Genomic DNA, 26,033 nt, shown 5'->3' with positions numbered 1-26,033 from the left:
CTTTTACGCGCCTACTTATTCTCCCCACTGGTTTTATTTTATTTTTTGGGTTGTTTTTGTTATTGGTTCATGAGGTATTCACTGCCTGCAAATAACGTAGAATAGAAATATTCTGTCTAGTCTTTGCGCGCAGTGATAAGATAGGCAGTGCTGACTTTTTGTCCCTCGTCGTGAGCTGTCATGTCTGTCTTCTCCCCACTGGTCGATAGCTGGTTCAACCCGGACCGTTTATTAGAGGTGGATCATCTAGCTCCGCTGGAAGGCACCCCTAATAAAGACATGTTCGTAAACTATGGATTAGTTACCATAGCCTATAGTAAACTGTGGCACAGGTATACCAAAGAAAGCCAAGAGAAACAGTGGCCACTGATAGGATCCTTCGATCTTGATAAAATAGAAACGTTAGAAATAGCCCTTCGTGATAATAAGACAACGCCCGTTATGCTCGACTGCCTCGGTATGTGGCGCAAAGAAGCAATGCAACGAAAGAATAGAGACGAGGACAGAGCAGGTAAAGGAACATATCGACAGGACGACCTCAGAACACAACGTCCCGAAAGTAATCCCCCGACACTACGCACAGGACGGCCAGACTTAGGGCAAAACCAATGTGCTTTTTGTAGATATGCCGGGCACTGGAAAGCCCAATGCCCGACCCTACTGAGCGTGAATAGGAGCAGAGGACCGACAGGAATAAAAGGCCGGCAGAAAGGGAAAAGGCGCGAGACAAAAATGAATCAGACTGACTTGAACAGGCCAGATAGAACCACCACGTTCGATTATGCCCGATGGCACAGATTTCGCCAAGCCGATTTCAGCGACATGATCGAGTCCTCATAGATCCAACAACGATAAGACGGGAAAACCCAGTGTAGCTCTAAATTGACAGACGACAAACCCCGAAGAAAACCGAAAGAATAATGTACACACATGATCAAGCATCCTTACGTTTAGCCAAGTAGGGAAAAGTTTAGGGTATTTCGAGGTAAGGGTTACACAAGTATCCTTCGCCGATAGGACTAGGGATATCGCCTATGTCTGAAAACCTACTACCTCCTTTTCTTCCGCATCCTTATAGGCATATAACTGAAGCCTGCTCCATTGCTCCAACAAAAAGTATGCGCAGCATATAGAAATAAGATAATTATGGCCAATAACTGTTTTTATGTTTGTCTTGGGTCTTTTTATATAATATTTGTACTGTCTCCCCGTCTGAGTTTGTGTGTACGTAATGCATGAATCTGCGTCATCCCTCTGCCTGTGTTACCTTGGTACTTAAACTTCTGTTAGCAGAAGCTTTAGCATGGAACAACCTGGAAAGAAAGGAGTGGGAAAACGAAATCCGTAGGCCACTTATGAACTTGAACTTTTATTTAACATAACGAACAAGAAACAGATAACAATACGTAATAATAACACTTAATAATGCCCTAACAACAGAAAACGTTTGAAACAAGAATGGTAAAACTAGAAAATGAAAGTCAGCAGAACATTCGCCCCCCCATTCTGGAACCTTCCAAAGTAGGGCAGGGTTACGGCTACGCCCAACCGGCAGCAACCCATATAAGGCGGGCCCTGCTGCCAACAACCGGTCAGGAAATCATAACATAGAGTGGAGCCGGAGGAGAGGCAGGGGCCAGCGGAGTCCGGCCGCAGCGGCCCTGGGTAGCTGCAGGTAGTCCCGCCACATGTCTTCCCGGTCCGGCCACGGTGGCGCATGGGAGTTTTAGGTAGTCCCGCCACATGTCTTCCCGGTCCGGCCACCAATGGCCAGGGACTGGGGCCAACTGGATCCGGCTGCAGCCGATGAGCCAAGGAACCCGTTCATGGGGCCAGAGCAAGAGGCGTCCGGCCGACCTCCACCGGAAGCCCGGCCCAGAGAAGGACGGGACACTTCTTTCTTTTCCCCTCCGTAATGGCCGCAGCAGCACGCCCGGCGCCACTTCTGTCATGAACAATGGCCGCGACAACTCTGGGCGGCGGGATGTCTTGTACATACCTCCGCGAAATTAGTCCAGGTCGGGCTGGGAGGGAGAGGCGACACGGACGAGCCTCTCCCACCTCCACGGATAGGAGGTTTCCGAGCCCCCGGCCCAGCGCCGAACTCCTCCAAGCCAGGCGATGGTGCCAATACCTGCGTAGCACCGAACATACCATGGTGGCGCCCCAGTACTTGCGCAGCACCGAACATGCTCCGCAGGTGGCCATACTTCCACGGCACTGGGCAGGGGACTTGTGGAGCACAGGGTGTGGAGAGACCATCGTGCATGCCCATGAAAGAGAGCGGCATGGAGTTTACCGGGAGAGGGAGACGGCGCGAACGAGTCTCCCTCTCCCCTCAGGTGGGGGCACCACACCTGCGCCCTAGCCGAACGTCCTGCTTCCACAACACGGAGTTCCATTCTCTATTTGTCCCCAGAAAGGTCTCTTCCACTCTCGCAGACTCGACGAGGGGGGCTGCTGCAGGCCTCAAAATGGCGTCTGGGTCCGCTGGAAGGCGGGCCTCGGCCGCTAGAGTAACTTTGAACAACAATGTGACTCGGGCGCTTGCCCACCGGGGCACGAGCCCCCACCTCCGACAGCACCCCCACAGCCTTGAAGATTCTACAAACGTCCCAGGAGCCCTCGGCCCCTGCAGGCTTCCGGTAAGGGACAACTGCCTCGATCGCTAACAAAACAAGCATGACATTGCCACTCCTTCTGTTAGCATGAATTCTCGAACTGCCGAAAAGGACTCTGGTCCAGCTGCCGGTTGTAGGAAACATTTTTTTCTGATGCTACTTCCGGACTAACCCGGCCCCGCCCAAAATGGCGCCGGTAACAATAGGAACTTACAAACGCCACGTGGTGTTTTCTTTTTGCTAATAAAGAAAAACTTGATGTTCTGAGACATGTACCTGATCCTTTGTACACTTGAAAAAAAAAAAAGAGAGTTCACTCGACGAACATATAAAAGGACTCCGTTAAAAATGTTGATTACAAATGTACGATGTATTATATTTTTTTATAGCTGATGTATAACCTCGCTTATGACGCACGTACACGGTATGCATATAGGAAATCTGATTGCAACTAGTCTGACGGTGCTTCTAAATTATGAAATAAATGCCCCCCGATCCCCCAACCAATTTATAGACGTTTTAGTTTCCTACGAGTGAATGAATAAACCTCTCTAATGTTTTTTAATGCTGCAAAATAACCCCCTACTGTACGCACTTTAGCCATTGCCGTGTCCGGCCAAGTACGACTGCACCTTCATAAATCTACATGCTGAATGATTTTGCAAAATAAAGGTTTCTCAAACTATGAACGGATATTGCATGCTTTATTTAAAATATCGGCGGGAGAGTTCTTTTCTGTGCACCCTACTCTGCTCTCTCTTTAAGGTTAATAGAAGATGGTTGCCCAGCCCCGGATGGAGGATCGAATCTGAGACACGACACTCTGCCGTCAAATATGCGACTGACTCAGGGACTCGCGCATGGAGAAGGACCTCGACTTCTGGGGATGGGTAAAAGCGAAATGGTGTAAAAGATGGAATATAAAGGTTGGGTAAAGTGAAACGATGTAAATGATAAAATATTATAAAGATACGACACTCAAAGATACTAGGGAACAGAGTTGACCGAAGAGCTGATAAACCTTAGAACATCACAACGTTGAAAGAGGTTTAAGGACCCCAATAGCTAAATACACCTACCAACTGGAAACCTCGCACTAAGTGCTTCTGATTCTCTAACGTTTCCCTACTCACAGCCTATAAGGTCACACTGCCCCCCCCCTTGGCTCCAGAAACCAAAAACCCCAGGGATTCTATCCCGAGGGGATAAGACGAGTATGAGGTAAGTAAAGGACTTTCGTACCTGTGCTTTTGATATGCTCGAATGTTGTCCCCCTCCCCTCCCCTCTTTTTTCCCCTCTACAGGCCACACCGGAATCACGACCGAAGTATGGTGAAGATCTGAAGCCTCGCCATGTCTGATACACGAAGCGGACTAACACTGCCTGGTGGCACCTAAACACACCCACAAACTGCTCTTTTTACCAAAAGAGCCAATAGAGTTTATGACATGATAAAAGCGATCACCCTTGATCCGTGTTGTGTGAATGGACACCTGTCACGTATGTCTGAAACTATGAGATGATGTTTGTGTATGACTGACGCGTTGACTTAACTGATTAACGGACCGAGAATGCAAGAAATGCGACACACTGGTACCCTTTTTTCCTCGATGCATGTCCCCTGTACCCGGCCTAATGCTCGTCCATCCCAAACTGCGTGCTTTCAAAATTCTAACACAGACCCGTAATGCCTTATGTTGCGTAATGCGCTGAATAGCCTGTCTTAATGCACGGCCACTCCCCATGTCGCACGTGTACTATTTAGCCTGTTGTTGCACATCTCTCTCTCTCTCTCTCTCTCTCTCTCTCTCTCTCTCTCTCTCTCTCGCTCTTCCGAACGACTAAGCACCTAAATTGGCAAACCGCCACCCCTAGTGCCCCACCAATTGGCCCCAAATACCACAAGTATTTGCTCAAAATTTATCCTAAGTAAAAATCACCCTGACGCCGTGCCACTACCTCTCCTTTCTGCTAAATTGATGAAACCGAGATTTGGCCAAGAGGGAAAGGACAGGTAAGACGACTGAGGTTCCCTAATCTGACCCGAAATAAGGGAACTACATGTCAGCGGCTCCTGTGTTATAAAAAGATGCCTCAGATAACGCGACCTTCCCCGTCCCGAATTGTCGCAATACCCAAACAGTAAAGGTGATCGAAACATCCCCATCTTCCCAGAACACCCCCAGTTTCGTATCAGCTGCCCCAGACGGGAGTTTTAAACTGCCCCTCACCCCCGGTTGTAAGAGATGGGTCGATTTACGCCCTTACCACAGTTTTCTATGTCCCTAGTTGTTTTCCACAAGACCCCGGTTTTTAATTAAGTAGTCAGGTTGTAAGAGGCTATGTAGGAACTAGAACGATGTTTGCAAAATTAAGATTAGACCGAAGTGAAGAAACCGTTGCAATGAACCCTGTTGAAAGTAAAATGTTTAGCTGAAAGGCAGGATGCATTGATAGAATGAAAAATGTTTAGCCTATGTTCATCTCTCAGAAAGATACCTATCAGACCATGGTGATAGCACATTGCGTTTTTGATATATAGCCCAGGAGAACGGTATAGCTTTGTAAGGCTCGTACTAGGAAGGTGGGTCTCCGTCAGAAGAGCTGACGTAACTGTAATGCAATAAAAGGCACCAGATCTCGTACCATGACCAGGCAGAAAACACCATTGCATTCTCATTTACCTGGAGCTGGGAGAGAAATAGACTTATGTGATTACCTTCCTCTGCCAATTCTCTAAAGACTGTCTTTTCAAACTCATTTAAGGGTACGACTGTCGGAGGAAAGAAGGACCGGATGTGGGAGCACGTGGCCTGACTACAGACTATGGAACATCTGCGACACTGGCCAAGGCGAGGCCGCGGCAGTAAGGAGCTGCAGGACGAGGCACTGTTTTCGACAAAATAAGAGGAAAGGGCTGACCTGATGCCCCTGCTCGATGTCTAATGTATGCCGAAAAGTCCCCGCTCTCTAAACTCGGTCATGAGCCCGCCTACCTGAAATTTTCCGTCCCCCTAGTCTGTTCCCGATCTGGCCCTGCTCCATCCCCTTTTTCTCCGACCTACCCTAAAGTACTGCTCACACGCACATTTCTTCCATCTGAACCTTTTTTGACAATCAACTCAAAGGACACAGGGCGAAAAGGACCTTTTTGACCAGAAACGCGAGGAAAAGGTCGTGCCCTGCAACGCGGGACCTAGAATAGAGCTGGACCCTTAGCTCCACCGCCGGTGCTCCACAGCGCCAACAAAAGACGACAAAGAATGCTGAGAACTCATTAACTTCGAACATTGACACCCTCAATCATCGTTTCTGCTACGTCTCATTTCTCTCCCAGCCACCATTGTATTAATTATGCTCCACCATTGTAACATGAACAGAACTCACATATGTAATGACCTATCAATTCACATTCCAAACGACCATAAGCAACTATGAAATGTACTCAATGCTCTCACTACAGAATCATTTTTTGTCTGTTATCACATTACTATGACTTTCCTGCAAACGAGTTTTTATCGATAGACCCGCCTCCTAAGATGAAAGATTTCAAAATGTAATGTCTATAACTCCTTCACCTGGGTACCTACTTCTTTTCCTATGACCACCACAGTCGATATGAATTGAAAATAGGCCAGCAAGATGTCTTGGATATGTTAAAGGGAGGACTGTGGAAAATTAGTACTGTTTGGTAAACATTATCTGCGCCATCTTGCCTCTTCCCCTGATGCCACACTTTTTGTCGTGCGCACCCGCCATTTTAGGTGCCTCGATCAGAACAACCCTTTTTTTGCATGCCACTGACCCCCGGCATAGCCCTCCTCCCTCACAAAGCCCGCACTCTGACAAACCCCCGCTCGCACATGCCTTGGGTCATAAACCCCTCTTCAGCGCAGCGTTGCCTCAGAACCCCATCCTGTTCCCAGCGCGACACCTCCCTTCATTCCTTTCATGGTCCCAGGCCCTTTTTATGCAAACCCCCTTTTCCTGTGTGCCCGTTTGTCCTCCTCGTTCCCAGGCCGACACCTAGCCCTGCGATACTGTTTATTGCCCCTCCCCGTACAGTAGAAAGCTTCCCTCATCAAAGGACCCCCGAATCGATCAAAGCCCCCACCCTATGAGATCCGATCAAACCCCCACATTCCATGAATCGGCGGAATGTCCAGCTGCGCGATAATCATCACCTGTTGTGACCGGGGTGGGACTTCTGCTGTATACGAGTGTGGGAACGGGCTTGAAGCGGGGGTTCTGAGAATGTCTTTCCGTACATCAAAGCATTGCCATGAATATGTAATATGTAATAAAGTAATAAACCTGTGTATAAGAGCCCAGGCCTCAGAGATGCGGTTAGAGCACCTCATGACGATACCTGCTGTCTGAATTGTTGTGTTCTCCTCCGGAGAGAATAAACCTTGTTTCCTGCCTTCCCGTCTCCAGCGCCTGCCTCTTCATTGATTAATAATTCGTGGGTTAAAGAGGCGATACCGCCGGGCAAATATCGATTGTCCCTTGACCTTAGATTCAACACCTCTCCATGACAGAGTTGACAGCACTAGAATAGCCACAAAATGCAAAATGATAGAATAATGGCGTCAACACAATATCGTTTCACTAATTGAAACAGCACGTTGGTATAATTAATTTATACAATTTTTTGGTATCATCAATAAAGAATCTCAGGGGGAGACACAAGAGACACAAACTCCAGCGCTGATGCGCAATTTGGTGTGTGACCCCAATATTGGGTCTCACCTTCCTCAGGGCGACATAACAAGGGAAGACAAACGAAGAAGAAGCGCCTGGGGAATATAAAACCAGCAGTTCATATGTAATTCCAAAATAAGCATGTGATGGACTCATAGGACACCGCACAGGGCTTAATACAGGGGGGGAGGTAGTTTAGGACATAATACAAGAGGATACAAATTGGAAACGTCATTGGACACAGTACAGTGAGAGAGACTTGTGGAGTCAAGCCGAGATACAACAAACCCAGTGAGAAGAGTGAATAGAAACCAGTGCATCCATGCCCCTAGACCAGTGATTAAAATGAGGAGAGTGAATATAGAGAGACAGGCATGTCACCTCTTCACCAACACTTGAGTAAGTCCCAAAGGAAGAGGCACTATACAGTACCTGAGCTGAACAACAAGGATCAAATCCACATCGGGCGTATAACTAAAATGCCGGAATGGAGGTCAGGAGAACTGGTGTCCTACAGGGAAACATAGTTTACAATGCGGGATTACATCGCAATGCTATTACATTGCGGTTTCCACAACGCAAGTCGTTACAACGACTTGCGCTAGATGGCGCTCTAGGAATAGTATAATTTACTATCCAACACCTTCCCTACTGTACGTAGACAGGAGTTGGAATAGTAAATTATACTACTCCTAAGTCCAGCGCCCTCCAACGCAAGTCGTTGTAACAACTTGCTTTGTAAAAACCGCAATGTAATGTACCGCGATGTAAATATAAGCGTTGTAACGTCATACATCCGTCCTACAATGTATGACGTCATAAACATGTTGTCACATTGCAATACATTCTGGTTTGGCACTTAGCATCAGGGGTTTACTTCAATCCATCCCCCTAACTAAAAAAATAAATAATCTGGAAAAGGTGAAAGTCCAGTTGTCCATCAGAATACAAATCTGGTGCATCTACTACCAGTAAAAAGACAGACTCGAAAAATACTGTAAAACGAACGCAAATAACTACAATGTGTGCCATAACTACACTTATACATTAAGGTCTGCCATCCTTGTTGCTGAGATACAATTTTGGAATTATTCGTCATGAAAAGAATAAGATCATCGACAACTCTGTAGAGCGACGTTCCTCCTATGAGAAGAAAGTGAATGATGTCTTTAAATTGCATATTTTGTTTACAAGCCACTGTCAAAAGAATTGGAAGTTTCGTATAAAAGGGAAACAATGGCACAGGAAGGGTTAATTGAGTGACAGGATTTCTTTGCAGCAGCCCCTTTCTCTGCACTGCTAGAGGGGCTCTAGAGCAACAACTGTAAACTGATCCTAGAGCTTTGGAGAAAAAAGGGTTGAGCTGAAGAGTTCTGTCGGGTGAAAAATATAAGTGTTGTATGCTGTTGGCAAAAGCAAGCTTTAAGATTAATCGGGATAAAGTTACATCTTTACAGCAGATTCATAAGAACGCTTTACGGAGCAGCTGACAAGTGCAGGGGAAGAGGCTTGAGAAACAACCTTGATTGGCAGCTTGCCCGAGCCACAGAGGAAAAGTGAAAAATATAGTGCGTCCGTGTCTCCTGCCGCGAGTAAAGCAACTAGTCCCCACGTGCACATCTTCTGTCCTGTCTGTCCGCGTGCACATCTAGAATCTGTATTGATTCCAAAAAGCCCATGCAGCGCATGCTGGTAATGCCAGGCGAGACCTACAAATCTGAGTACATAGGGTTAAATCTTTTCATAAAATAAAATGTCATGGCAGAAACAGGCAAGTGCACAAGTGAAAATGGCTCCTCCATAGAGCTAAATGGGCAGGCCTTTCTTAAGAACACAGTTTTAATGGCAAAAAGAACATTAATTGCGGTTTACGTCACGTGACGCTATGCAGAACATTCGGGGATGCATGTCATGCCCACCAGCCTAACGATGCCCTGGCAATGCCAGAAGTCCCAAAAGGGTTTCTGTTCCCCGGGAGGGTCCTAGATTATAAAGCCATCGTTAGAGTAGTAAGAGCTCAAGCCATGAACTCAATCACCACCACCTTCTCCCGTACATTTGAATGTCTATCCCTAGAACTTCAAACACATCACGGCTCACCCTTTAGATTCTATGCCATATACCACCCGCCCGGTAACTGCTCTTCCTTTCTGGAGGAACTCACCGACATTATCAGTGACCAATTTTCTCAAAGTGACAGACAGATCTTCCTGGGTGACTTTAATCTCCACTGGGGCTCTTTGAAAGACTCGGCTGCCAACAAGCCTGCCACCTTTCTCTCAGCCAATGATCTTTCCCAACAGTGCTCGGAAACCACACGCTCTAAGGGATCAATTCTGGACCTTGTTATATCCAAAGCAAACCTGCTGACTATTGCTCCACCCATACATGTAGACTGGTCTGACCACTTCCTCATTCCCTTCCGTTTTCACCTATCGGCCAACCTAAATGAGCTACTACCTTGGTTCCGCAACACTAAAAATGTTGATCTAGACACTCTGTGATTCTGCTATGCGGTTACTTCCTAGACTAGACCCTAGCGTGGATGTCAATGATCTCACCTCTCAGTGCCTCTCAGTCCTAGCAGTCGAAATCGATAATGTCGCTCCACTCCAAAGCAAAAGGAAAAGACCCACCCCCTCAGCACCTTGGTTCAATAAAGCTCTCTATAATGAAACGAAGAACCTTAGAATCTGGGAGAAACATTGGAGAAAATCTCCATCCACCTCCGATCTCTCTCTTTTACGTTCAGCACGATACAAATACCACAACCACATAGCATCACATTTCAGATCCCTCCTTGAATCAGCCAAAAACAGACCCCAAAAACTTTTTGACCTCATCAAATATCCAAACTGCTCTCCCCTAACCCTTAAGTTTGAGGACTCCACAAAGAAAGCAGCAGATTTAGCTATATTCTTTGATGAAACGGTCAAAGCACTGGTGTTAGAAATGGGATTTCCAGTTGGCTGAGGCTTGCGCCAAAGCCAGGCAGAAACCACCACTCTAGTCAGGGCAAGGGAGTTACACGCCAAGATAACCCCTGCACATCCCTCTAGGCAACATGACACGAGCAGTAAGGCTGATCCCCGGGGCAATGTAAGTTAAGTATTTGCGCACGCACCCACCAGCAACAACATCCCAGGCCCCCCACAAAAGGAACTCCACACAAGGTATATGTAAAAATAGCCTTTGTATTACAAAACACATTAGATAGTAAACACACACTTTACAATGTGCCAGAGGCACGGGCAGAATTTACAGGGGATAATGTACATGGGACAGGGCCACTTGGACCACTGTCAGGAATAAGCACTTTTAGAACTTGCTGTTGGTAGAATTAGCACTTTGTAGAAGTAACACTTTTAGAACATAGAACATATAATAACTGGTGGCGGATACAGACCGTACCTTCCGTTCTGGTTGCACAGGATAATGCGAGTGATCTCCTCAGTAGGCCTGAGCGGGCGGCCGGCGTGCTACAAGCGTTCGGCTGGGTCGACCAAGGTGTGAGGCTCAGAAGAGGAGGGGGGCAGGGTGCGGGCGGCCCAGCAAAGTGGACGCGGCTCAGAGGAGAGCGGCGGGGCTCAAGGCATAAGGGCGGCCAGGCACGAGCTGCCGAGGTGCAGGATGCGGGCGGCCCAGGCGGAGCAGAGCACGGCTTCACAAGGAGTGGTGTGGCTCTAGGCGGGGGCGGCCAGGCACGAGCTGCAGAGGGGAGTGAGCGAGGCACACTTCAGGCGAGGCTCCAGAGGCCCAAGGAGATTAGACAAGTCCCAGCAATTTGTCATGGAAGGCAAAACAGAGTCCACTGGTCCTGGGACTCTGGTCAGGGGGCAAGCTCAGTATCAAGCCCTTGGAGATAGTTTTAAGCACCAAATAGCAAATGTAGCACTCAACCAGTAACCACTAGTAAAAGGTAAGTACCACCTACGCAACCCTAACCACCTTAGGAAAATATTACGCAGGGAACCATGAACTCACTAGCATATCTATACTAGGAAACACAACCACCTAAGCATAAAGATACATTTAGGGGTATAGGTCAGAAGCTTTACACATGATGCATAAAAACACATTCAGAGGTGTAGGGAAGACACATGACGCATAAAACACATTCAGCGGTGTAGGTAAAACACATGATGCATAAAACACATTCAGCGGTGTAAGGAAGACACATGACGCATAAAACACATTCAGCGGTGTAGGTAAAACACATGATGCATAAAACACATTCAGCGGTGTAGGAAAGCAACGTTGTACATGATGCATAAAAACACATTCAGCGGTACCAGAACACAGGGTGCGCAAAACATACAACACACAGTACATTTCCTAGCACCCTAAGAAGCACATAACTCACAACAAAGTCCAGGTTACGCCACTGCGCCAGAACCTGAACGTAGCAGCTGCCCACTACTTGCTGGGCAGCTGGGGACAATAGCAAGGGGCCTAAATGCTGCAGCTGGCACTAAGTGCTGCGCAGCTGGGGATGACCAAGTAGGGGCGAAGGAGTGCGACTCACTCCTGAGTCCAGAGAACACATGTCCCTAGAAAAGAAAGAACCTAAACGGTGCAGCTGCCCACTAATTGCTGGGCAGCTGGGAAGGCAAAACTGCGACAGGGGCCCTCACTGGCCCTTAGGAGCCAAACTGCGCAAAACTGAGCCATCTGGCTCTAGGACCACCTGTACACTTTGGAGCCTTCTAGGCTCTGGAAGAACCAGACTGCACATTGTAGAGCCTTCTAGGCTCTAGGAATGAAAATAGGGGCTTCCTGGGAGCAAAACTGCGCCAAACGTTGGGGGCCCTCTAGGCCCTTAAAACAACTGGGGAGCCTCGTGGGCTCAAGGCACAAAATGCCCCCAAATCAGCATGGGAGCCCGCAGGCTCTAAATACACAAATGCCCCTTTGGAGCCTCTCGTGGGCTCGGAAGAAATGCGGCCGCTTCGTTGGAGTCCCTCGTGGACTCTGAGGAAATGCCCCCGCTGGCGGAGCCTCTCGGGCTCGAACAAAGATTGCCCTCGGAGCCCTCGTGGGCGAAATCAGGAATGCCCCTGGCAACGTTGGAGTCCCTCACGGGGGACTCAAGATACAAAATGCCCCCTCACGAAGATAGCACACTGGGGGGGGGGGCACCAGCAATGTGCCCCGACGCCCCCTCTACCACAAACAACACCGGGCCCCACTCACCGGCTCTCTAGGACTCCTCCTCCGGTCCCGCTTCTGGGGCCGGGTGTCCTCCCTGGCGGCGGGCCTTCTCCTCGGCTGCGGGCAAAAGGCGGGGCTCTCTCAAAGCCACATGAGAGCCCCGCTGACCTCCGGAACACTTCTCCCAGGGCTCCCTCCATAGCTCACGGAGCCCGGGCCACGGGAGGACCTTGATTCTTCTCTGGGGGCTCGAGGAGGCGGGGTAGGCTCCCGACCTCATCCCTGGCAATACCACTTCCGGGCACACTCGGGACTTCCGTCGGCGGCCCCGCCCACAACCAGCCGGGCCGCGGACGCGGCGGCCATTTTGTTTAACGCGGCTTCTGCCGCGGCGGTGATTCTCTCGGGGGCAAGAGGGGTAGGCACCTTTGTAATTAAAAAAAGTAAATAGCGGGGTGAGTACCCGCTTTGGGGCACATCAAAACGGGGTGGGCACCCATAATAATAATAAAAAAATGCAAATAAAGATGCAGGGTGGCACCTGCGCACTCTGGGCACAGAAAGGGCAGGAGCGCTTCCCTCCGAGGGAAAACGACAGCGCTCAGCCCAGGGACGAAAAGATAAAGCGCTCTCAAGGCGCTGGGGGCACAGGCATCACAAAAAGGCCCAAGAAAGGACCCCACAGCAAGGAGGGTCCCAGCAGCAAGCAGGGCATTACAGTGCAAGGCTTCTAGGGCGAGGGAATAGTCCCCCAGTCATCCACAGGCCAGGCAGCAGGGGCCCCAGAAAGAAGTCCTCCAGGCCTCCAGGGGCTGGGCAGGGCCCAGGGAGGCAAGCCTTCCCCTGGGCCCCAGCAGCAGCACGCCCTTTGTGATTCCAGTCAGAAACAAGAACATTTACAAGAGGTCACAGCCTCTTTTTATACACACAAATCCTTTGTCTAAAGGTGCAGGCAAGGGGCGAACCAGGTACAACTGGTTCCTGAGCACTTTGTTTTTGCTCAGCCCCTCTCTCTATTCACAGGATGGGTCAGGGACATCAGACACACCACAGGGGGTGGAGCCAGCATTGTGGGGGGAAAGCCCAGCCCTATTCAGGTCCCAGGTGCACTCCTCCCCAGCCATCAACATGCAGATCTCCCATTCACCACCGGGGCAGACGCATCCTGACTCCAGGAGCCTGGCACACCAGCCAGCCCCAGCCAATCATAAGCCAGCACATTCACTGCACAGACAGGCCAACTTCTAGAAGTGGCACTTCCACACTAGACACATTTATGCCGCACACATCATCGCGCAGCATTCAATCACACGAGTCCGCACATACCAAACTCGCACCTGCACTCCCCACGCATCAGGAATTACCATGGACACACACATTCCCCATGCATTCCTATGGGTGGGCAGGCCAATCTCACACACACACTCAGAGAGCGCACGCACTTTACACTGCGCCACAGTGCAAAAGTGTACAAAGACCAGGAATCATTATAATTAGGTAACACTAAAAGGCAAAAAGTTCAGGGGTGAACCTGCCAGAAAGGCCAAGTCCAACAACTGGTGGATCAGGTCGCCCACCCCACCCCATTGAGGAGCGGAAATTCTTAGTCACCTGGCAGAACTTTGACGTCTGGAAACTACACCATCCAACCATTTCTCTGACCCCATCCCTAGTGTCATCCCCATCGATTTCTACACCTATACTCTCTCTTACTGGACCAGGCTAATTAATCTCTTCCTCAGTCAAGGCTCCCTCCCTGTTGCCCTCAAATCAAGACAGGTTACCCCTCTTCTAAAAAAAACCTCTGCTGATGTGACCGACCTCTACAACTTCCGCCCTATCACCAACCTCCCTTTTCTTTCGAAAATCATCGAAAAATGTGTTGCGAAACAACTTTCCCTACATATTATGGACAATAATCTCCTCGACGTTTTCCAGTCTGACTTCATCCAAATTGCAGCACTGAAACAGCCCTGCTGCAAGTGATTGATGATGTGCCTCATATACTTGACATTGGGGAATCGTGTCTTCTGATTCTTCTAGACCTCTCTGCAGCCTTTGAAACTGTTATTCATAACACCCTCCTCAACACTCTTCAACAGAGAATGGGATTGGATGGCACAGTGCTTAAATGGTTTGCCTCATTCCTCTCTGACAGATCCCAAATGATCAAGATACCAAACAGTCTTTTGTCTCCATTGGCGGTAGGTCAAGGCGTCCCTCAACGTTCTATCCTGGCACCCACTTTGTTTAATCTCTACCTGGAACCATTAGGGAACCTCCTAAGTAAATCTGGGATCCATTACCATCTTTATGCGGATGACACCCAAATCTACTTCAAGGTGTCGTCAGCACACGATCTCTCACTACTCAACTCTACTCTCAACTCTATTCACAACTGGATGTTAGCTTACCACTCATTCTAAATCCCGCCAAAACTGAATTCCTCCTACTACCTACCTCTCTCTCCCCTCCTCCTGTTCAATCCTGGATGGATCAGCTGAATTTACCCAACAATAAACCCATAATTGTCGACAGCGCTAAATCCCTAGGTGTCATACTTGACAAAAGACTCAACCTAATCTCCCATATCAACTCTATTGCTAAGAACGCATGTTATCAGTTGCGCCTTCTGTGGGGGATTCGTCAGTTCTTCCCGGAGAAAGACCTTAAAACCTTGGTACAATTGCTGGTTCTCTCTAGACTGGATTATTGCAATTCTCTTCTGACTGGCCTACCCAAATCCCATCTCTCCCCTCTCAAATCCATCCTCCATTCAGCAGCTCGCTTCATTTCAGGGTCTAAATGAAGCGACCACGTCACTCCTATCCTGTACTCTCTTCGAGGGCTTCCGATCGAGGCAAGATCTATTCACAAAACTGCCTGCATCACACACAAAGCCTTGCACACGTCCTCCCCTCGTTACCTGGCGAATAAATTGAAATTGTCCGGAGGCTCCCGACCTTCTCGAAATGTGGAAAAGCTTCTGCTTGAGCCCTCCTCCTTCAAAAGGGAACGATCGATGGCACAATCTTTCTCAGGCAATGCGGTGAGAATCTGGAACTCGCTTCCTCCATTGCTCCGTGCCACCACCTCCATCCGGATCTTCAAAGCTGACCTCAAATTTCTTCCCTTCCAAAGACACTTTCAGAACTAAGACTTTCATTCTCAGGCCCCTCTAGGAAGTTTGCTCATCATTGTACATTTCTATTTTTTCTTGTACATTCTTCACCTTTGCATGCTGTGTTGGATTTTGTGTTTGTGTACCCTTCCTTTTAAGTCTCCTATTTATCTTTGTAATGTTCTATTGTGTAACACTTTTCTCTTGTAACGTAACTGGTTCTATTGTGCAGCGCTCTGATACCTTCGGGTAATGTCTGCGCTTTATAAAAATTTACTAAACAAATAAATAAAATAAAATCATCTGTAAACGGGCACGTGTATCTATTTCACCATTTTCATCTGAGCTTTTATTCTCGCGAACCGAGGCCCCCTGTCGGACGAGACCTTAAAGTACAGAGAAGAACGTGCATCGAGGTGCCTAAACTACAGGAGGCGCTAGATGTTTACACGAACTTGGAGAAATCGTATCGATGCGCCTGCCCAACTGAAAAGTATTAACTGCCTGACTGACCCTAGAAGGATGGTCTCTTTAACTTTGCATACGGCTATTGCTACTTACTTGCATTACTTTCTGCCGCTTCTCGGTGCGCTGAAAGGCTAGCTTGCTCGAGCCTTTAAGTTTGAGGGCTGTTGCTTATTGTCTTGTTATGATTTGCATGGACAGCAGTTTTCATTTGTATCTGTGTGGCTAGAATCACGCATCTCTATTTTGTTTTTAAAATTTCGGGGCATTTCTGCAATTTTTAACTTTCTCTTTAACTTTGCATATGGCTATTGCTACTTACTTCCATTACTTTCTGCCGCTTCTCGGTGCGCTGAAAGGCTAGCCTGCTCGACCCTGGAAGTACGCGGATGTTAATCGGGACTGCACTGCACCTGGGTTGGCGCGCTAGTTGTTCTCAGGAAGTATGAATCGCGCTATGAGGCGACCGCGCAGCCTGTAAGTTTAAGGGCTGTTGCTTATTGTCTTGGTATGATCTGCATGGACAGCAGTTTTTATTTGTGTCTGTGTGGCTAAAATCACGCATCTCTATATCGTTTTTAAAATTTCAGGGCATTTCTGCAATTTTTAACTTTCTCTTTAACTTTGCATACGACTATTGCTACTTACTTTACTAGTTGTTCTCAGGAAGTATAAATAGCGCTATAAGGCAACCGCGCGCAGCGGGCGCGCCAGCGGTACGCCAAAGGCAAGCCCGTATGCGCCCGTCCGCGCAGACGGGCGAAACGCGCCCAGCGCCAGGACCCCTGGCTGTTGTAAGGTAACTACATACAGTAAACAGCGACTATTGGATTTTAATAATTGTGAGTGCAAGACTTTTGGTATCTGGCCCTTAGAAAAGTCAGTCTGTAGCAGCTGTGCATATGCATTTAATCCCGGGTCTGTTGACAGAGCCAATTTACCTGTTCAAGCCCATAATCAGGAGACCACGGGGGTGGGAGAACTGTTCGCTGCTCGTAAAAGTTGTGATATTGAAGTTACAACATGTAACAATCTAACCCCTGACACATATGGGAAACATATGAAAGCTACATGTCAGCAAATTCAGTGTGTGCTGATAAATATACGGTCACTGGGGAAACACAAATATGAAATCGAGGACCTTATTCAGAACACTACGCCCGATATCCTGTTTTTAACCAAGACCTGGACTGACCATGCTTCTGGCCCGGACTGGAACATTGCGCTACCACCGGGTTACGCGGTGAAGTTCCAAGATAGAGAGGTTATTAAAGGTGGGGGGTTAGCAATTATATATCGGGACCTTTTTAAACTGTACATTGAAGCTGTGACTGACCGACCTGCAGAAGCATTTTGTTTCTCTATATAGGCTCACAACTTTTGGAAGCTCCTGGGTCTTCCTATTTATCGCCCACCTGGACCTAGAGCGCCCTTTTCAAAAGCCCTGATGACTCATATGGAATCTTGTACGGATTCTGACTCTATGCTAATTCTCGGGGATCTTAACTACCATTTCGAATTAGGTAAGAATACCGATACCTGCAGATTAGTAGACAACATGGCAGCTTATGGTTTCAATCAAATGGTTATGGAACCCACCCATCAGGCGGGCCATACATTGGATGGCATTTTTTATAATAATGATGATATTACTGTGACCAATTTGACGGCTCTTCCTTGGTCAGATCATAGAGGAGGGCATTTCAAGTTTAAAACTTCTCTGCACGGATGCTATACGCAGAATGCTGCAGCGAAAACAAAAGTCAGATGTTGGAATAAGGTCCTACTAAATGATTTAGAAACTGCACTGGCTCAGCCTCCGAGTTGGAAAGGTCTGACCAATGACATATCGGTAGCAGCTTTTAATCAATGGCTTCTGGCAGCAGCAGACACTGTGGCCCCGGAGAAGGTGGTGACGGTTAAGAGGCTTAAGCCCTCGGCGACATGGTATAAATCAGAGCTGAAAGGTCTGAAGGCTAGCTGCAGGAGAGCTGAACAATCTTGGAGGCAAAATTATAATAAGGAGAGTAAAACGCTATATAATCAGGCCCTTACACAGTATAAAGAGGCCATTGTTAGGGCAAAACAGCTGTATTATACGCAGAGGATTGAGAATGCTAGCAAATCCGCTAAAGAGCTGTTTAAGGCGATTACTTTCCTATCCAAACCCCATCAAGAGGAGAGGTTTCAGCCAGATCAAGAGATATGTAACAATTTGGCTACAGATTTCCAAAATAAAGTTCACCTTATCTATGACGACCTTCAGAAGAGTCGCATAGACATGGAGGAGGAACTACATACTGATGCAGAACCAGTTCACGCCAACCTAGTCAGTTTCCCGCTAGCCACTAATGTGGAGATTCTGAACATATTAGGGTCGATAAAATCAGGCTCACCTATTGACCCGTGCCCCCCCTAGAATCATGCATTTAGGGGCTACTAAAATCGTCAGCCAATTAACTCCTCTAATCAACCTGGTGCTTGAGTCAGGGGATTATCCTACTGCCTGGAAGAAAGCGATAATTCGACCTATTCTGAAGAAATCCACTTTGGATCCTATACTATCGCCCTATAGCAGGTCTCCCTATGGCAGCTAAAGTGCTGGAGAAAATACTAAATAATACCCTAACAGAGTACCTGGACGCTAATAATCTGCTGGACCCGGCCCAACATGGTTTTAGAACCCACCATTCCACAGAAACTGCCCTTACCTTAGCAACTGAGGAGATTCGGAAGACTGTCGACAGCGGGGATAAGGTAATCCTCGTCTTGTTAGACCTGTCGGCAGCTTTCGACACTGTAAATCTTTCGGTGCTAGTCCAACGGTTACAGGACAATGGTATTGGGGGCTCAGCCTTGGCTCTCCTGGCATCATTTTTGGAAGGGAGAGAACAAAAACTGTATTGGGAGGGAATGAAATCAGAGGGTTTCAGTCTCCCCTGTGGCGTCCCGCAGGGCTCAGCGCTCTCACCGACGCTTTTTACGTCACCCCCCTTTGCAAGATTAGTAAGGAAACATGGCTTTGCGATGGTATCCTATGCGGATGACTCCCAGCTAATCATCTCATTGGCCAAACAACCTGAGGATACTGATGCCAGGTTCCATGGTTGCCTTTTGGAGATCCTGACCTGGATGAACCGGGGCTACCTAAAGATCAATACAGACAAGACGGAAGTCATGGAATTTGGGCCAGGACAATCCCTGTGGTAGGCCAACAAGTGCAGGGGAATGCCCCAACCCGGTGTCTAAAGTTAGAAATCTGGGGCAAATTTTTGATAGTCAGCTCAATTTTTCAGCACAGGTAAACAACCTCACCTCTTCTTGTTTTTTCCTTATGAAAAAACTGAGAAAAATCTTTCTTTTCATTTGCCAGGCTCTGCAAAAGACAGTGGTAGTGGGCCTTTTGCGGTCTAAATTAGACTACTGTAATGTGTTGCTGATTGCTAAAGACCAGGTTGCTGCTAATGATTCCCAAAGGCAGTTCTACCTCTAGGGTATCAGAGCCCTCCATTGGCTCCCCATACAGCAAAGGGTGGAGTTTAAGGCCTTATGCACGGTCCATAAAGTGCTCTTTGGGGGAGGGGCCAAAGACTTGCAGAGACTATTCAGGCCCTATATTCCAGGACATTAAGATCCAGCAATGCTTGCTTTATGCAAGTAGACAAAATCAGGAGAGTCAGATGGGGTGGAAAAACATTTTCCCATCGTGCAGCTAAGTTATGGAATAAGCTGCCATCTACTTTGCGATTGCAGCCTAATCATCGAATTTTCAGGAAGATTCTAAAAACTCTGCTATTTTCACAAGTATAGTTGGACATTTGGGTGATACCCCTCACTTACACTAGCGCCAAAACGCTGTTTGCATTTGTGCGCTTTATAAATGTGTATCCTATCCTTCTATGACCCGCTGCTCGTTGAACTCTTCGTCGGGCAGCAACCCTCTGACTTGCATTGATCTACGCACGGTTGTCAGAGGGGCGGGTTGAGCCCGCCTCAGCTGCATGCATTAGGCGGCAGCAGTGCATATGAACCCCCTGTTATTGGGGGGCTGGAGAGCTGTTTGCAGTTTAGGTCTGCATCGGTTTCCACCATGCTCAGGAATCCTGGTTTGCTCTGTTGTGATTTTTGTTGTACGTTGGCGCCCTCTGGTGGAACTGTGGGAGAGTGCGTGTTCATCATGGCAGCATAAAGACGTACTAATGTCGCACCTGATGAATGTACAGTGCCCTGGTAGGAATTTCTGCATAAACAGCTCAATGACGAGCTCTCCCTTCTGTGGAACCTTAGGTTACTTCATGTGATGTGATGAGTACCCTTTTTTACGGTATATTCGTTTTTACGTTATGGAATTAGATGCTATTGGTTACTTTGATCGTTTTTAGTCTTTATAACATTTTACGCAGGTAGGACGTTTTGTTTATTCATGTAAGCGTAGCAGGTTTAAATGACATTGCATTTGTATAGCCCTTACTATCCCCGATGAGGCGTTGAAGCGCTTTACGGCGAGTAGCACGCTACCCAGGAGCCTAAGATGAGTGTTCAGTCTTGTTACTGGGGTTAGCTTTGCACACTCATCCATGCATTCACGCCAGTTTCTTTGTGGTACATTGTCGGCATAGATGTGATCATTGCAGGCAGCTATTCGAAGCAACTGTTTGCTGGAATAATGGATATTGTTATGGGTTTCTAAATGAGTTTAAGCCTGACAGGCACAATATTTAGAGTAATTTATATACAGGAGTGGCTCGCAGAAGGTGGAAGGAAGCAACCGTGCAATTAAAAAACATACGGGCTGGAAGGTACATTTTCCATACAGGATGTTAAGGAATATGGCAGGATGAGAATGTTTGCATGCAATTTGTGGATGTAAGCCTGTTGAAAGAAACAGTTTCACATTCTGCTGCTAAGGAATGTGGCGTGCAGAATCTTTCTAGAGACACTTAAGAGGTGGCAGATACCTCAGGCAGTGGTAAAGGAAGCACAGTGCTTCTCAAGACCCCTTTATTTCAAGCAGTGCAACAAATGAGCACATCCTGCTACCAGTAATTATAATTTGAGAAGACCCAAGAGAGACCACTTTTATATACCTACTACAGCAGTATATTCAATACTATAAAGTATGGCTACAGTTTATGCAAATCATATGCACTATACGGTGAACAGCGTTTACAACGCAAATTTTACAACGCAAGTTGTTACAACGACTTGCGCTGGGGGGTGCTCTAGGATAGAGAATAGTTTAATTTACTATCCAACACCTTCCCTACTATCCACGGGGACTAGAGTTGGAATAGTAAATTAAACTATTCACTATCCAGCGCCCCCCAGCCCAAGTCGTTGTAACGACTTGCGTTGTAAAAGTTGCGTGGTAAAGGCATGCGTAGTAAAAGAATCCATGCTAACGACATACATCCGCACTATACATACAATATAAAGAATATGTAATGTAAGCACTTCGCAAGTAAAAAATATAACAGGGCTACTGATAGACACATTGCAACAACCATTAGTACATTTAGTGCATTTGTGACCCATTTAATGCCCAGTTCGGAAGGTGCTGTCCCTTGTTTCCACCCAAAGAGCGCCCTACAGAACAGACACCATGTCCAGCAGAATGGATGTGTCGGAGGTCACCTACACCTTCCAGGATCTACCTTGCCTCGTGTATGCTGTTGCACAATTATGCTATGCAACCTTATTAATAACAGGATCTTAAATTATGTTTATTTACTTTTAACAAATACGGCAGAGTTTGTTTAGTGTTTAAAAATAAAATGTACAGCTGGACAGAAAGAGTTATTAGTAATACGATGTTAATATCATAAATGCATTTTTTAAATATTTCAATAGCATAAGCCTGTTTACTGGACCAGAGAGAGACTTTTAAGGAAAATGCTGCTGATTGTGTTATAATTCATTTTTTATTACTAAAATAATTGGTTTCATTTTAGGTCTGCCTATAGAGATCTTTAGCTTACTTATGTTTAAGGCCCTATTTATTAGGACATTTTGCTTTTATTAAAATTATACATATTTATTTAGTTACTTAAAGGAGATTTCAGCCAACCCGCTACAGCCACTGGTCTGTTGTGCCTTTCACAATTTTCCTCAACTCACTACAGTATTCTTCTAGGGCAGTGTTTAGTCATACGTTAACTTCACTATGAGTTACAGCATTCTGGTCTTTCACAAGCAGCACGAGGAGCATACAAAGAAGCTTTGTTGAGCGTCATGGACTACTATGGCAGTATGTGCAATCAGGGACCAATAATATTTGTAAATTTAATTGTTAACAGCTTTCTTTTAATTTTACCCATTATTTTGTTGGCGAGGACCCAAAGTCTCCTTCAAAAATAACATTTTACAAAAACGAGGACAAAACAAAACAAGCAATAACGTAGTAAAAAGCTGGTAGCCAACACTAGAGCTATTGGCTTTGCCATTGCTTGTTTAATATACTGGCATATGGATAGAACTCTAAGTGTGCCAGCTGCATGTTCTATCTAAGGTATGTACCATGCACCAGTGTCAGGATTTGTATTGTTTATCCTATAGAACCAAAATGAACCAGTGACACAATAAAGAATGCAGGTTGCAGTTGATTTTGAAAAGGCAGCTTTCAGTCATTGACATGCTGGTTTTGAAAGTGAAGCCAGAAACCGGTCCTAGGATGCTTGCTTCCGGTCCAGGAAAGACATGGGTTGGCAGTTCGGGCTGGACTGTTCCCATGAGGCACAGGGGCAAGGCTGATTTGCATTGGCCATGTCTGAACTGGGGTGGCTTTGTGAGCAAAAAAACAATGGATTTAGGCCCAGATATCTACACTGGGGTGATTGAATGACATTATTCTGCATTCTGTCCATCAACTGTTGTTTTTACATTTGTCACCCCGAGTGGGACGGGTATGCTCAGATGTGAGTCCCGTGCTCTCCACGCCATTGGAGTCAAGCTATCCTGGCTGATGACGGCTGATAGCCAGAAACCGGCCCTAGGATGCTTGTTTCCGGTCCAGGGAAGACATGGCTTGGCAGTTCGGGCTGGACTGTTCCCATGACGCAAAGTGTCAGATTGAATTGCATATGGCCATGTCTGAACTGGGGTGGCGTAGTGAGTTAAAGAATGATGATGGACTAAACCCAGTTGAGTTGACTGGGGGTGTTTGATTTGCTCTAACGCTCCGTCCATCTGGCAGCAGCTGGATTTGAAACAGAAACTAAATCACACAAAGAGTGCAGACAGCTGCAGCAGGGACAGACTAAATCTGTAATATGTAGTTGTTTAAAGCTCATGAAAACACTTAAAATGCTCTAAGTACTGGAAAGTTTGCAAGACAGTGGCCCCATATATTGCTCATTAACTTTGTGAGCAATAAAAATGCCTTTAAATCTTGTTATCTTGTCACATTTACTCCGCTGTCAGAGACACAGGTCAAAAGTCAAGGTCAAAAGTCAGTTTGTCTTCCTACTCACCAGAAAGGGTGAGTAGGCCCTAAAAATAGCTCGTCCTGAATTAATCTAACTCGCAAATGTGAGCAGGTGAGTGGATGTTTTAAGCACTGGAGTAGCTTTATTCACACATAGGTTTGCTACTAAACTTAGGTGTAACTCCCAGCTTTTCTGGTATTGACCACTTCCAAATCAAGATTTACACCTCCATGTAGACTTACATGACTCCACTCCCTCCAATGACAGGTGGATTCTAGTAAGTTTGAATGTATGATTGTAAAGCTACTATTAGTAAAATTTCCACAGTTAGTGGAGATCTCCCTATGGGAAAGTGTAGGAAACGTAAAAAGATTATTTTAAAAAAAGTATTAAAAAAGCATATTAAAGTAAAATATAAATGTAAAATAATGTAAAAAATCATATTAATCTTGAACTTATAAAATACAAATACAGCACATAAACTCGAGGTGAAGGTGTATTAAATAAAATAATTTAACTGTATTCATTTAATTTATAAATATATCAATATACTTTTTTAAACATTTTTGATTAAAATACCCACCCTCACTAGAATTTGAATGTTTTGTTTCATGTCTAATAGATCCAGTTACAAGTTATGTATAGAATTAATGTAAATACTTTTTAATATTTTTAATAATGTAAAAAGCATAGTTTAAAAAACAAATTAAGGGCATTATTAAATAAAACTAACCCAATCAATAATTATACTCAATGTACATATACATATAATACATATATACAAACACACACACACACACACAGATATATATATCTAACACCTACACAGACTAGGCAGCTAAGCAACAAAGCAACCAGGCAGTAAACCATAGATGTATAGATTAAAAATCATTCCTGCTTTCCTGTAGGTTGTTAGTTGAAATCCCTGCCTCCATTGATTCCTATGGAGGTGTGTTTTACTGCTATTGATTGGCCATGTGTCTTGTCCTTCTCGTATTCCAATGCTGGGCTGGAGTCCATTTAAGCCTGTTTTGACATTAAAAAGGCTGTAGCAACTTCAAATGTTTATTTTGTGAATTCTAATAGTCTTACTCTTTTGTGGATATGTGTTTTGTATTAGCACATCTCTCCAAACCCGTCCTTAATTTTCCAATAATCCTACCCGTTTTTGATCAATTATTCCACATTTTCCCAACATTCTCTTGGTCCTTCTCACATTTACTACAAAATGGTTTACTTGCATGTGCAGACATCTCTACCACCAGGGCTCAGATCTCAATGCGCATGTTTGTAAATTGCATTTAATGGTATGTTACGCAGTCGACTAAAAAATGTATAATGTTGTTTGTGAATCGGGCCAACTATCGCTGACAACCACTGTTATCCTTAGAACATAACTTCTCCTTGAAAAACATTTCATTAGACATATTTACTTATGCCCGCAGCGGGTGTGGTGCTAGAACTATAGCGTCGTATGTACGAACACATTTTCCCATAGACACAGAATGGGTAAAACCCTTTGATACATCTGGCCCTAGTAACCAACATAACATCTAACAGTATTACTGCGCCCTAAATATCGTTTACAAAAATATCTGACAGCAAATCTACACTCAAAAAGACAATGTTTTTACAAAGAATATTCAAGAAACAATATTTCTGTCAGGAGATATTTTTGCTAATCATACTTTGACACACAGCCCTTCTTTAACAACATATTTTTTCACAAAACTGCTCTTTGAAATAAACAAAATCACTCAGCCACACTCTTTGTTTCACAAAGACACGTGTTTGTGCCCAGCTCACCATTATTAACACAATGAAGACATCTGATGTTATCAGAGCAGGTATTTTTATTTTAAGCTCAGCCCTTGAGGTTTTATGTACTTCTGCATTAAGGCCTAATTTATATAATGCTTTGCTGTTGTTTGTGTAATTTACAACCACAGAACATTGCTGCAATTCCCAAATCACGAGGTACAACATAAGCATTAGTGAAATATTTTTTTAAAAAAGCTTCTTATTTTGGAAAACCTGACATCCTTTAGGGTCATCAGTGGATTCTGCTGTGGCCTCTGGACATGTGGTGAACACCATCACAGCTGGAAGGGTCTGGGTGTTCACAGATATTGCAAACACAAGAAGATGTGATTACTTTGTTCACAGATATTGCCAATAATTTGCATACCCAGTTTGTGCTCTTTAATTTACTATGAATTTATTGTGAAAAATGCAAGAGCACGTGTGAAACCTTGGGGGTGCAGAAATCCCGAGCACCCATTGTTTCAGGGGGTGTGGGACGACTTTCCTCCAAGTGAAGGGAAAAAGTTAAAAGTGTACATTTCTGAAAAACTTGCTTCTGCTGGGGGCAAAACACGCAGGTGCAGAAGCGATGAGGAGGAGGCCTCGTGTATGTTTCTGCGCACACCCCGGTGGATATTTGTAAACCCCTTAAATGCAGAAATTTAAGCAAAATGTGAATCAACCAATTTCTTCTATATGAGTCAATGGGCTGCTCGGTGGGGTCATGTCCCACCAGAGTCCAG

At 45.9% G+C, this 26,033-nt stretch overlaps 1 protein-coding gene across 2 annotated transcripts in view; it reads right to left on the bottom strand.

The window, feature by feature from the left end:
* STARD8 (StAR related lipid transfer domain containing 8) overlaps window positions 1-26,033 on the bottom strand; it is a 635,411-nt gene that overhangs the window by 397,305 nt on the left and 212,073 nt on the right. The gene's annotated exons all lie outside the window — the stretch shown is intronic.

The sequence above is a fragment of the Lissotriton helveticus genome, chromosome 4_2 (genome assembly GCF_964261635.1).
Source record: "Lissotriton helveticus chromosome 4_2, aLisHel1.1, whole genome shotgun sequence".
Lineage (NCBI taxonomy): Eukaryota > Metazoa > Chordata > Amphibia > Caudata > Salamandridae > Lissotriton > Lissotriton helveticus.
This window is presented reverse-complemented; position numbering and strand designations above follow the sequence as displayed.